We start from the raw sequence: 12965 nt of genomic DNA on the forward strand, positions 1-12965 counted from the left end.
CTACGTGTGAGAAATTGATCTCAGGACTAAAAGAACTGGGGGTTTATCCTCTGGAAGAACCCAGGATTGACTGACAATTTAAGAGATTGGGTGGGGATAGGAACTCTTGGGTGTCACCTGTTGCCCTGCAGCATTTTTACTGCCAGCCCTGCCCTGGGCCCCAGGGAGCAGGCCTTTCGATTCACAGTACTCCCCATGATTATTTCCCCCTGATCATTGCCCCCAAACCCCATTCAACCTGCCTCCCAAATAACTCTCCATTGGCCCCTTGTCTGCACCCCCTTGGGTGCCTTTGACCCAGCTCTGGGACCCTCACAGCTCCCCACCCTTAGCCCCATTTCCCTCCTTTTTCCTTCGGCTGCTAGGAAGCTCAGTCACCACCTTAGTCGAGGTTTCTGCTATTGTTTTTTTTCTGTTCTGTGTCTAATAGGATCCTGTGGCATTTGTGGGTATTGTCTGAGCTCCTTTATGGACATAGTTGTAAATTCTAAAACAATCAATAAGTAAACTCTAGTATTTCCCAGATTTTTATGAGGACATCCACTGGTTCCTTGGATTTTTCATGTTTCTTTATTGCCTCTCCCACCACACTGACCCCTTCCCAGATATGGAGACACTGCTGCTGAATGGGGCAGCATATTAGTTCAAAACATTGTGTTTAGATCCTGGCTTTGCTGCAAGAACCTTGGGCAAGTTAACCACTGAGCAGCCTTATTTTCCCATCTTTAATATGGGGATATTAATGGTACCTACCATATAAGGGTATGTGAGGACTAAATGAGAGTTTTTCCTGTGGTGAGCACTGTGCCAGTATAGTTATTACCCAAACAGCTCTTAGCTATCCTGGGAGGGCTGGCAGGAGGAGGGGCTGGCTCTGTATGGAATGTTCTAGACCAATGCTTCTCAAATGTCAGTGTACACATCAATCCCTGAGGTCTGAGTCAGTGGGTCAAGGTGGGGCCTCAGAGTGCATTCCTGACATGCTCTCGGATGATGCTGGTGATCCTGAGCAGAGTTCACACTTCAGTCTGTATGTGAGGACTTAAGGTCATGCTGTGGCTGGGATCCTTTGCAGAGATCCAGAGAGTAATGGAGAAGCCTAAGATTGGTGACCTCCACACCATCCTGAAGCTCTGAGGAGGCTAGACTCTGAGCTGGGTCTGAAACAACGATGCTCTTCTTCACCACTAAGTCACCAGCAGACAGAGGAGCTCAGTGGATTAAATGAGTGAATGAACCAATAATCTAGTGAAGTAAGGGCTCCAGTGGGGTGGCTGTGCTCTCTCTGCCTGGAACGGCCCTGCCTCCACTAGAACGCCATATTCTGTCCTTTGAGCTTCCAAAGCCAGTGTGATTAATTAGCCTAAAGCCTCACTTTAATCTGGTGACAAATAGGGCTGGTAGCTGGCTGGACAGGTTGGGGACCACACTCCCAAAGGGACCTGGGAGCCTTCTGGCCAGGGCATGTGCAGGATGGCTGAGGAGGAAAACTGAACAAACCATTCTGTGTTCTTGGTAACCCCTTGGAAAGAGATGAGGAGGGGCCTGGCCATCTGAGGGCTCAGTTCTTCCTCTCCATCTCTTCCCTGGTCCTGGAAGTTATTTGTGTGAAACTTGCTGCTCCGCTGCACAAGAGCCCTGCATATTCTGGACCACACGTGGCTGCATACTATGTGGGTGCATGTGTGTGTGATGCGAGTGGTGTGCTTCCAGGTGTGGCAGGTGCCTGGGCATATGTGCGTGTGTGGACCTGTGTGGGTTATATGGAGCTACATCAGGGTCTGGGTGTGCTGTGCATGCACCAGGCAGGATTGCACCCACAGGCACGCCCTCTTTCCTCTTCTGCCAGGTCTCTGTGGCCCGTCTGTGCTTTCCTGCAATGGTAAACAGCAGACCCCAGACTCTGGACAGAACTACAAAGTGTCCAGGTTGCAGAGAAGGAAAACTGAAGTGCAACAAGAGGGACCAGCCTGTCCCTGTCTGAGGGACCACCAAGCATGTTGCCTGCAAACCTGAAGTGATAGCAGCAGCTCCTTTCAGGATCTGATCTGAATCTGAGGTACTAAGTCTCTTCCATCAGACTGGGGCCAGGCTGTTTCAGACAGACAGCTGAGGGTGGTGTTTTCCTCTTGGCTCCTGGAAGCAGCAAAGGGCCAATGGGCAGTGGCCTTGGGTGCCCGGATGTGTGTGAGACCATTCCTGTCAGCCGGTGGCTCACAGAGACCCTTTTCAGCTCTTGACTCACATGGACAGAAATAGCTCCATTCTGTAGCTAGGGAAACCAAGGTTCAGGAAGACGTGAGACCCACCCAATGAAGTGGCCTGTGCTGTACTGTGAGCTGAGCCCAGGGCTGGGACGGGGGACCCTGAGACCCAGCTGGCAGTGGCTGCTTGGGGGTGGGGCCTCTGGAGGCAGGGTTCTAAGGTCAGCCTGGCATAAGGTTGGTGTGAGCAGCATGCAACAAGGACACATGGGATGTGAACTGTGAAGTGCTTGCCTGTTGTACAGGGGCTGTTGTACAGTTCCTGTGGTGACTGAGGGCAGGAGGATGGCTGCGGAGGGGTCAGTGCCCACAGGCAGCAGAGGGTTGAAGGACCCCTGAAGGGCTTTGGCCTTGGGGACACACCAACCCCCCTCCCAAAGCCCACCCACCCCCCAGGAGCCTACACTCAGGACTAAGCTGGAAGAGCCCGAGTTAATCTTCTAATCCTTCCTCTTCCTCTTGTCTAACTGCTTTTGTTCCTGGGGAAAATCAAGAACCTGCAGTGACCCCACAAATCTCCGACAGCATCTGGACCACCCTGGGATTATGGCAAGACTTGCCTAGCCTGGGAAAACAAGGCCTGTGAACCGGGGCTCTGTGAGCTCCCCAGGAGTAGGCATGTGTGTCTGTGTGTGTACATCACATGCTGAGGCATAGGCACAGGAAAATAGACACTGGAACAATTCCAAACACATGTGAGTACGTGTTTGTAACTTCCAGGTTAGACCCACACGTGGCTGACACCACCCATGCAGACATGTGCATAGCCAACATTCCTGTACGTACATCCTCTACCAACCAGCCTGAGGGCCTGAGGTGGGCGATGAGTGACCCTCACAGTTACCTCGGGCCTGCTCCTTCTCCTCCCAGCATACGTTTTCCCGGGCCCCCTAGCCTTGTCCCTTCCCATCTCTCCCTCCTCACCTCATCACAAAGATAGAGGAGGGGCTCTTCCTGTCAGCTGCCCACCAGCTGGTTGAGAGCAGAGGTGACTTTGTCTCTTCTTAAGAACTGGTCCTGCGGAATGTCCACTTATGTCCTGCCAATGTCAAGGCTTGCTCTGGGGCTGCCTCAGGGCCTCATAAGCATGAAGAGGTTTTCAGAGAAGCAGGGAAGTTGAACATACGACCGCCTCTGACATCTGGATAGCACCTAAATTTTGCAAACTGCCTTCTTGCTGTCTTGCTCATTCTTCAGGATAGCCCTAAGGTGTAGTGCCTTCATGTCCTCCATTTGACAGATGAGGGAACCAAGGCCCAGAGAGAGAGGGATGGGACCTGCCTGAGGTCTCACAACAACATGAGGCATAGTTGACCAAAATTCTAGTCTACTGAGCTAGGGCTTTGGAGAAGTAGTTTTAGCTTTCTGGGTCTTGGAGAATAAGAACCAGAAGGCTGGGGCAGGCAGGGACCACCAGGTGGGCCCAATAGAGAAGCATTTCACACACCTTACCAGGAGCTGGCTAAGGGCACAGACAGCGCCATCACAGGCCAATGCTTTGCTGTGAGGCTCAGCCCTTAGTCCGCCATTGTGGACATGCAGGAGAGGGCAGGAAAGGGGACAAGAACACCTTTGCCTTGCTGTGTGATCCAGGCAAGTCCTTGCCCCAGTATGGGCCCAAGGCCCTCTCTCTACAATGGAATATTAGGATTGGTTGGAGGATGCGCTCCCTCTCCCAGCCTGCAGAGGGGGCTTCCGCAGGGCCTGGAGCAGAAGTCAGGCTTGGGATGCTCCAGGCAGAAGCCTTGGTGGTCCTCAGCTGAGGCCTAGGGAGCCCCTGGCCTGCTGCTGAGATCAGCCAAGGCAGGGCCTTACACAGAATGGGGTTTCAGGGTCTGGGGTCTCCTTCAGGCTGGGCAGGAGACCAGGAGATGGTGTTGTGAGAGGAGAACCCAGCAAATCCCCATGGTGCAGTCCAGCCTGTCTGAAAGTGGCAGCTCACCGGCTCTCTGTCCTTTACCCTCCCTTATGTTCCTCTATAGTTCTTATCACTACCTGACTTGCTATATGTTTACTCATTAACTAAAATAAACTAGTCTCCTCTGCTAGAATGTCGGTGCTACAAGGGCAAGGACTCTGTTTTATACACTCAAGTGTCTTGAACATTACCTACACAGAGTAGGTGCCCAATAAGTACCTGTAAAACAGGGCGCGGGTGCGGGTAGAAGAGGAAGAGGACAAGAAGAGGAGGAGGAGGAATCAGCTAACGGACGGGAGGGGCCCTCCAGGTCCACACTGACCTGAGGCAGAGCCACTGGCTTCCTTCTCATCGAGCCAGCCTCAAGGGTGGATTGGAGCTAGGGAAGGGGATGGTGACCGAGCTCAGATTTCCCCCCAAGTCACCTTCAGTCTGAGGAGCCATCCTCAGTCCCCTGGCAGAGGCGTGACATCTGGACCCATGGAGTCAGAGCCGCAGTCAACCGAGACGTTCATCTCAGGGGCTCAGCCTCTCTTAATGGGTCTTCCAGGCAGTCTGAGAAAACCAGGTTAATTGTTCCCTGTGACAGCTGTGAGCAGGACCAGGACTCTCTCCAGACTTGAGAAAGGCCAGGAGAAAGCTGGGGTGGAGAGAAGGAGGGGGAAAATGGTCACCTGATGAGTTTCTACCCTGTGTCAAGCCCTGGTCCTTGAATGTCATCTCATTCAATCTTCCTCATAGCCCTCAGGGCTGACTTGATGAGCACACTCAGGGTGAAGTGACAGCTCACAGCTAGTTAGGGGCTGAGTCAGCCTTGGTTTAGGGCTTGAGCTGATATGTTCTTGGAATTTGGGTCCCAGCCCTGCAGTTTGCCCGCTCTGTGCTGTGGCAAGTTACTTCCCCTCCTCAGATTTCTCAGTTTCGTCATCTGCTGTCTTCCGGGACTTCTGTGAGACATGCACATGACAGTTTGTGCTGCAGGAACTGGTTAGCGATAGGGGTTGCTCCAGGAGTCAGAATTTGCTTCAACACTTCATAGACCAACGTGGAGCTCACTGACTCCTGGGTGAGTGTTCTGGGTCAAGGCTGTGAGGTTGCCTGAACCTCTACCTCTTCTCAGCCCCTGTGCAGTCTGCTTGCAGCCATCATGGCCCCTCATAGACTGGAGCAGGAGCAGGAGCAGACTCGGGGGGTGCTCTGGCCTTCTCCTGCCTGATTGCGGCTGGAGCCAGCAGACTGCGCAGCATGGAGGGCAGAGGAGATGGAGCTGTGGGGACCAGGCTGGGCCATGTTGGGGGAGTAGAGTGGTCAAGGCAGGATTGAGAACCACATAAACCTAGATTTGAATCCTGAATGACATGGGACACCTTTCCACACTGGGCTTCAATTTCTTACTCTATAAAATGGAGATAACAGTGATCTCCCCCACCCCCACTCTGAGTATTGGAAAACTGTTAAGGGTTGTATGCTGGTGAGGGGTCCGTCGAGGAGGAGCCTGTGGTGGGAGAGACTACAATAATGAGGTGATCAGATGAGAGTCTATGGAGGAGGGCCTTGGGAAGTTCTGGCCTCTGCCATTCCAGCTACAGTTCAGGAGAGCCTGAAGCTGACCCTGTGTGACCCGTAGGGAAAGTGTGTCCCTGAGTCAAGGTGGGACTTGTTAACGGGGAACAAAGTAGGGTAAGTGAGTGTATCTGGGGAGCTGAGGTAAACCTGACTGGGGTTTCCGTTGCCTTCCCACTCCCGCTGACACCGCCACTGGGGGAGAAAGGAGGCAATACAGCCCATGGGACAGGCCCTGGCCTCTTGAAGGTATCCGGTATGCACATCTCCTGCCAGCTCTAGAACAGATCCTAAGCCAATTCAGGGACCATTTTTCCACCCCTCGTGATCAAATGAGATGATAAATGAGAAGGCTCTTTGCAGACTGTAAGTGCTCTGCCTCGGACGGCATATCTGCATGTGTGTGAAAGGCCTTGGGTATGTATGCGTGAGTGAGACTGTACAATTTATGAGTGTGCGTGAGTGCACACGTATCCCCTGGCTTGGTGGGGTGAAGTAATTCCACACTGCCCAAGGATCCCTGTTTGGCTTGGGCTTTTCTCCTCTAAATGTCTTGCAGTCTTTTTCTGTGTTTCTTAGTTTACCAGAAAGGAATCAGGCCATCGTCCAAAAACCTAGCAGTTGTCTCTGAGCCTACTGACTCTTCTCCCCTCCCTCCAGCCCTCGCCTCATCCTGTGGTTGTCCCTGGAGGCCCAGCTGCCCTGCACGCCCAGCACGCCCAGCACGGCCCGGTCTAAAGGGCTGGCAGCTTGCCTGGCTCTTCTCTGCAGCCCACTCACCACCCACTTTCCCCGCCAAGGCTCTGTGCTGGCTGCTTTCACATTATTCTTCCACTGACTCTTTGAAACATCCCAGCACCCCCCGGAGGGGCTCTTATTATTCCCACTTTACAGGCAAGAAAATGAAGTCTCAGTGAGAGGAAATGGCTTTCCCAGAGTTACCCAGCCAACTAGTGGCAGTGCTGAGGTTTAACTCCTACCTAACCCCAAAAACTTGACTCTTCACTGTGGTGGGCCTACCTGTCAGGTATGTGCTGGCTGGTTGGCTGAATGAATAAATGAATGAAAAAACAAATGAATAAATCACTTGGTCAATACTGAGCTGAAAGAAAACAGTAAGTGATATTAACTATCACTTATTGGGCACCTACTATGTGCTAAGTGCTTCACATAAAGGCAAATGCAGCCAAGATTATTGTTATCCCCATTTTGCAGTTGAAGAGGCTGAAGTTTAGAGAAATTAAAGCATCTTGTTCGGTGTGGAACCCGGGATGCCAGTTTGTCCTCCCTAAAGGAGGGGTGAATTGGAAAAACCTGGTGACAGGTGCCCGCTGCAGCAGAGGCCAGTCAAGACTCTTAGGAAGCTGTGTCTACAGAGCCCTCCCCAACGACACTCCACCGCACCCCTCCTGTCTGGGGCCATTTCCCCATTTGTCTCTGAAATGGTTTTCTATTTCAGTCCCAGATCTAACTTTTTCTCTGACTATTGGCATGTCTAGTAAGGGCAGGAGCCCTGGCCTGGGCATGTGGAGATATCCTCCTGTTCCCCTTGCCCCAGGGTCAGCCCTGTCATTAACAGCTCCCACGGGAGGGCAGGCCTGTGCAAGATGCAGTTATGGGTCAGTAGAGATGGCCTAGGGGCCTAGAGGCGAGTAAACCCTCTGCTTAGAGAACTCATGGGCTGGGTGGGCTAGTTGGTTGTCTTCTGGGCAGAGCCTGGCATCCTGACTCCCAGTGCAGAGCTTGTTTTCATGACCTGGGATAAAGCAGAGGTTGTTTTGTGGCCCCAGGGAAGAGCTGACTTGTGGCATCTAGAAGGCAGATCTCTGCACAGAGTAAAGGATGACATTTTCTCTGTCATGCCAGTGGAATGGGAACCAGCCAGTCAGGTTAGCCCGAGGTTCCCTGACTGCCCGCTGTTGGGGGAGGGGATGCAGGCTCTGCACAGGGAAGAAACATAAACTGTTGAAATCAGAGCTGGGTTTGAATCCAGGACCAGCATTCGCTGGCTATGTGATCTCAGGTAAGTTTATTTAACTTCTTGGAATATCAGTTTCCAAATTTGTAAAATGGGATAACAAAACCTAGCTGGCTCATGGAGTATTTTAAACACGGCACATAGCCTGACTGGTGGTGGCACAGTGGGTGGAGCCTCCCCAGAGCACTGGGGCTCCTGGTTCGAAACCCTGAGGTCGCCAGCTGGAGGACAGGCTTCTCAGCTTGAACACAGGGTCACTGGTTTGTGTGCAGGATCATTGACATGATCCTGGGGTTGCTGGCTTGAGGCCCAAGGTCACCGGCTTGAGCAAGGGGTCACTGACTAGACTTGAGCCCGCCTGCCAAGTCAGGACACATACTAGAAGCAATCAGTGAACAACTAAAGTGAAGCGACTACAAGTTGTTGCTTGTCACTCTCCTCCCTCTTTCTCCTTTCCTATCTCTCTCTCTCCTCTCTAAAAAAAAATAATAATAAGGCACATAACATTACTTGCTGGTTCTTAGGAAGGTTTAGTTCACTTCCCTCCTCCCCTGGAGAGCCCTTCATCTGAGAAAGGAGATATTCCTTTAGGCAGCAGCTAGTCTGATGGTTCAGGCAAAAGAAAAAATTGGTAAGATGTTCAAATAAACCTACCAACACTTGACAGACTCACCAACACTTGACATTATGGTGCACAGTCTCGTTTCCGATGTCACAAAGGGGAAACAGAGGCACGGAGAGGCCAATGTTTGAGAGGCACCCTAAAATGCCTCTGTTGTAAAAAGTTGTTAGAATAAAGCAGATAATAGATTAAAATCTAAACAGTTCCCAGTCTCTGTCTCTGTACTAAGTTGGAAATCTCCCTATCATATTCCCAGATTCATTAATGAGATTCACCTACTTTGTTCTATGCCCACACCATGGCTTTATTATAGATTTATCTTTACAATAAGAGCCAACAACCATGAAATGTTGATACTGTAACCCATGTTCAATAAGCAGGTAAACTGAGACCCAGAATGTTACACAACTTGCTCAAGGTTACAGCTAATAGAAGCAGAGGGAGGATTCAAGACCAAGACTGTCTGGCCCTGAAACCCATGACTGTCCTACTCCAAGGGGTACTTGTTTCACAAAAAATGCCAGGCCTCAAAACAGAAATACAGCCTGACCTGGAGTGGCGTAAAGTGTCAACCTGGAACGCTGAGGTTGCCGGTTCAAGACCCTGGGCTTGCCCAGTCAAGGCACATATGGGAGTTGATGCTTCCTGCTCCTCCCCACCCCCTTCTCTACAATGAATAAATAAAGTCTTTTTAAAAAAAAAAACCAGAAATACATAAAATAAGATGGTAAAATGTAAATGACAACCCCCCCCAAAGAAAAAAGGAAGCAATTAGGGAAATGAAAATCAAAAGTGTAATTGATACCACTCCATACCCATGAGAATGGCCATAATGAAAAAGACAGGTAATAAATGGAGAAATTGGAACTCTGATACATTGCAAGTGGGCATGTAAAATAGTGCAGCTACTTCTTAAAACATTTTCTCAGTTCCTCAAAAAGTTAAACATAGAGCCTGACCAGGCGGTGGCACAGTGCATAGAGCATCGGACTGGGATGCAGAGGACCCAGGTTCGAGACCCCAACATCGCGAGCTTGAGCGCAGGCTCATCTGGTTTGAGCAAAAAGCTCACCAGCTTGGACCCAAGGTCACTGGCTTGAGCAAGGGGTTACTTGGTCTGCTGAAGGCCCACGGTCAAGGCACATATGAGAAAGCAATCAATAAACAACTAAGGTGTCGCAACGAAAAACTGATGATTGATGCTTCTCATCTCTCTGCATTCCTGTCTGTCTGTACCTATCTATCCCTCTCTCTGACTCTCTCTCTCTCTGTCCCTGTAAAAAATAAAAAAATAAAAAGGAAAAAAAAAAGTTAAACATAGAGCTACTATATGACCCAGCAGTTTCACTCTTAGGTATATACCCCCAAAATTGAAAATATACACCCATGAAAAAACTTACACACAGATGTTTGTAGCAGTGTTATTCATAATAGCCAAAATGTAAAAACAACCCAAGTATTCATCAATTGATGGACAGATAACCAAAAAATGGCATATCCATACAATGGAGTATTATTCAGCCATAGAATGAAATTCTGACCCATGTTGCAGCATAGATGAACCTTGAAGACATTAGACTAAGTAAAGTAAGCCAGGAAAAAAAATGGCATGTATGATTCTGTTTATATTAAATGTCCAGAATAGGCAAATTCACAAATGCAGCAAATAGATAAGTAATTTCTACAGGATAGAGGAAGACAGGAATGAGGACTGATAATGAGTACAGGGTTTCTTTTGTGGTGATGAAAATATTCTGAAGTTAGATAGTAGAGATAGTTGCACAGTCTTGTGAATATACTAAAACCCATTGAATTGTATACTATAAAACATGAAGTTTATTATAGGTAAATTATATCTTAATTTAAAAAAAGAAAAACCAGAAGCAGGAATATACAAGTTATACAGGAGGTTGAGACTAACTTTGATCCTAAGATAGAAGACCATAGACATTTGACTTTATCCTTCTTAGCAGCTAAAGAAAAAGAAAGATGCAGCTTCTAAGAGGAGGAAATGTGCTAGCTCTTTAGAAAAACCAACTTTTCCAGGGCTTAGATCTAGGATAAGATTCTCACGCACCTGAGTTGGCTGACTATCATAATGAATTGTCAAAAACACAAACTTCCTGTATCTCCCACCTGAAATTCTTTTTTTTTTTTTTCAAGATTTTATTTATTCATTTTAGAGGAGAAAGAGAGAGGGAAAGGGGGGAGGAGCAAGAAGTATTAACTCCCATATGTGCCTTGACCGGGCAAGCCCAGGGTTTTGAACCGGCAACCCTCAGCATTCCAGGTTGACACTTTATCGACTGCACCACCACAGGTCAGGCTCACCTGAGATTCTGATGCAAGCGGTATCAGGAACTGTGATGAGACCTGACCAGTGGTGGTGCAGTGGATAGAGCATTGATTTGGGATGCTGAGGGTCTCTGTTCATAACCCTGAGGTTGCCAACTTGAGTGTGGTATCTCTGAAATGACCCCATGGTCAATGGCTTGAGCCCAAAGGTTGCTGGCTTGAAGCCCAAGTTCACTGGCTTGAGTAAGGGGTCACTGGCTTGGCTTGAGTTGCCACCCCTCCCCCCCGTCAAAGCACATATGAGAAGCAATTGATGAACAACTAAAGTGACACAACTACGAGTTAAGGCTTCTTATCTCCCCCCCCCCCCGTCAAATTAAAAAAAAAAAAAAAAGAGCTGTGAGGGGTCTGCAATTTTACTACACTTGCAAGTTAACAAGTTAGCCAGTTATAGTTTCAGGAGATGCTGACAGAAAACCTGACTCTCCTGGTAAGAAACAAAGAATCTTTTTCTCACAGCAATAGTAACAGGGAGAATATAAGCATTAGCACTGGTTCCTCAAACTCCAACTCCCACAGGCAATGCAAAGGAGGCCAAATAATACCTGCACGTTCAATCAGTTATATTACAAGAAAGGGACCTGGACACTGGGCAACTCAAATATTTACAACGGGCAGTAAGTCTGCCTGGCTTTTGCCCCAGAGGAAGACATCATCTTTGTCAGGCTAGACAGCCAACAACCCTGCCTTTTGCTCCAGAGGGAGAGACTATCATTAGCTTCCAAGGCTTTTGGCTAGGCAAATATCCTTGAAAAAATGGCCGGCTCAAAAGCCACGCAGAAATCTGAGAGACCCATGGAGAATTATCTCCTAACATGTAGATCTACTGATTGGGGCTGTTTTGGTTTGTATGTTTGTTTGTTTTTTTATTATTATAGTAAAATATATACAACATAAATATTACATTTTAATTATTTTTTGGTGCTAAAATGCACAGCACTTTCTGACACCAAATGTGTAGGGTTTTCTCCTCCTCATACCAACCAATTCTGACACCAACTCTGAGAGTTAGCACCGATCCCACAGGTTAATGCTCAATCCCACAAGATTGTCCCCGTAGTTCAGAGGTCAGTGGCAAGTCCTGGGCCTCACATCCTTCTGACTAACCTACTCTATCTTGGGAGTTTCCACAGTCCCCTCTTCAGGTTCGATAATTTGCTAAAGCAGCTCACAGAACTCAGGAAAGCACTTTATTTACTATTACCAGATTATTATAAAGGATACAAGTCAGGAGCAGTCAGATGGAAGAGAAGCTCAGAGTAAGGTATGAGGGAAGGGGTGCAGAGCGGAGCTTCCGTGCCCTCTCGGCTACACCAACTCCTAGCGTTTCAGTGCATTTACCAACCAGAAGCTCTCTTAACCCTGTTGGTTAGGGTTTTCTAAGGAGGTTTCATTATGTGGACGTGGTTGATGGGATCATTGGCCATTGGTGATCGAACTCAATCTCTAGCCCCTCTTCCATTTCTGGAAATTAGAGAATGGGACTGAAAGTTCTCAGACCGGATCAAAGTTTGGTCTCTCTGGCCTCCAGCCCCCATCCTGAAGTTACCCAGGGCCCTGCCAAGAGTCAACTCATTAGAACAAGAGATGCTCCTATCGCTCAGGAAATTCCAAGGGATTTAGGAGCTCTATGGAGCTGAGGGCAAAGACAGCTATGTATGTATTTCTTTTTTTGAGAGAGAGAGAAAGGCAGGGAGAAAGACAGGAACATCGAGCTGTTCCTGTCTGTGCTCTGACTGGGTAATCGAACTAGCAGCCTCTGTGCCCTAGGACAAAATAACCAACCAAACTATCTAGCCAGGGCAAATTATGTATTTCTTATGCCACAAATAAAGTTTACCATTTTAATTCTTTTCAATGTATAATTTAGTGGCATTAAGTACATTCACATTGTTGTGCAACCATCACCATTGTCCATCTCCAGAACTTTATCATCCCAAACTGAAACACTGTACCCATTACATAATTCCCTGTTTCTCCCTCCCTCAGCCCCAAGTAACCACTATTCTTCTGTCTCCATAGATTTGACTATTCTGGGCCCTGGCCAGTTGGCTCAGTGGTAGAGCGTCGGCCTGGCGTGCAGGAGTCCCAGGTTCGATTCCCGGCCAGGGCACACAGGAGAAGCGCCCATCTGCTTCTCCACCCCTCCCCCTCTCCTTCCTCTCTGTCTCTCTCTTCCCCTCCTGCAGCTGAGGCTCCACTGGAGCAAAGTTGGCCCAGGCGCTGAGGTGCCTCAGGTGCTAGAATGGCCCTGGTTGCAACAGA

General features: G+C 48.8%; 1 protein-coding gene across 8 annotated transcripts in view; it reads left to right on the forward strand.

Annotated features, from left to right (window-relative positions):
* P2RY6 (pyrimidinergic receptor P2Y6) overlaps positions 1–12965 on the forward strand; it is a 57080-nt gene that overhangs the window by 3276 nt on the left and 40839 nt on the right. For 5 of the 8 annotated variants that reach the window (XM_066368269.1, XM_066368212.1, XM_066368279.1 and 2 more), the window contains exon 2: positions 1850–2059. The gene's annotated coding sequence lies outside the window, so the exon portion shown is untranslated. Of the gene's footprint in view, positions 1–1849; positions 2060–5138; positions 5249–12965 lie in introns of those variants that run through there. The other 3 variants (XM_066368232.1, XM_066368261.1, XM_066368298.1) reach the window with 3 other exon arrangements.

This window comes from Saccopteryx leptura, chromosome 1, assembly GCF_036850995.1.
Source record: "Saccopteryx leptura isolate mSacLep1 chromosome 1, mSacLep1_pri_phased_curated, whole genome shotgun sequence".
NCBI classification, from domain to species: domain Eukaryota; kingdom Metazoa; phylum Chordata; class Mammalia; order Chiroptera; family Emballonuridae; genus Saccopteryx; species Saccopteryx leptura.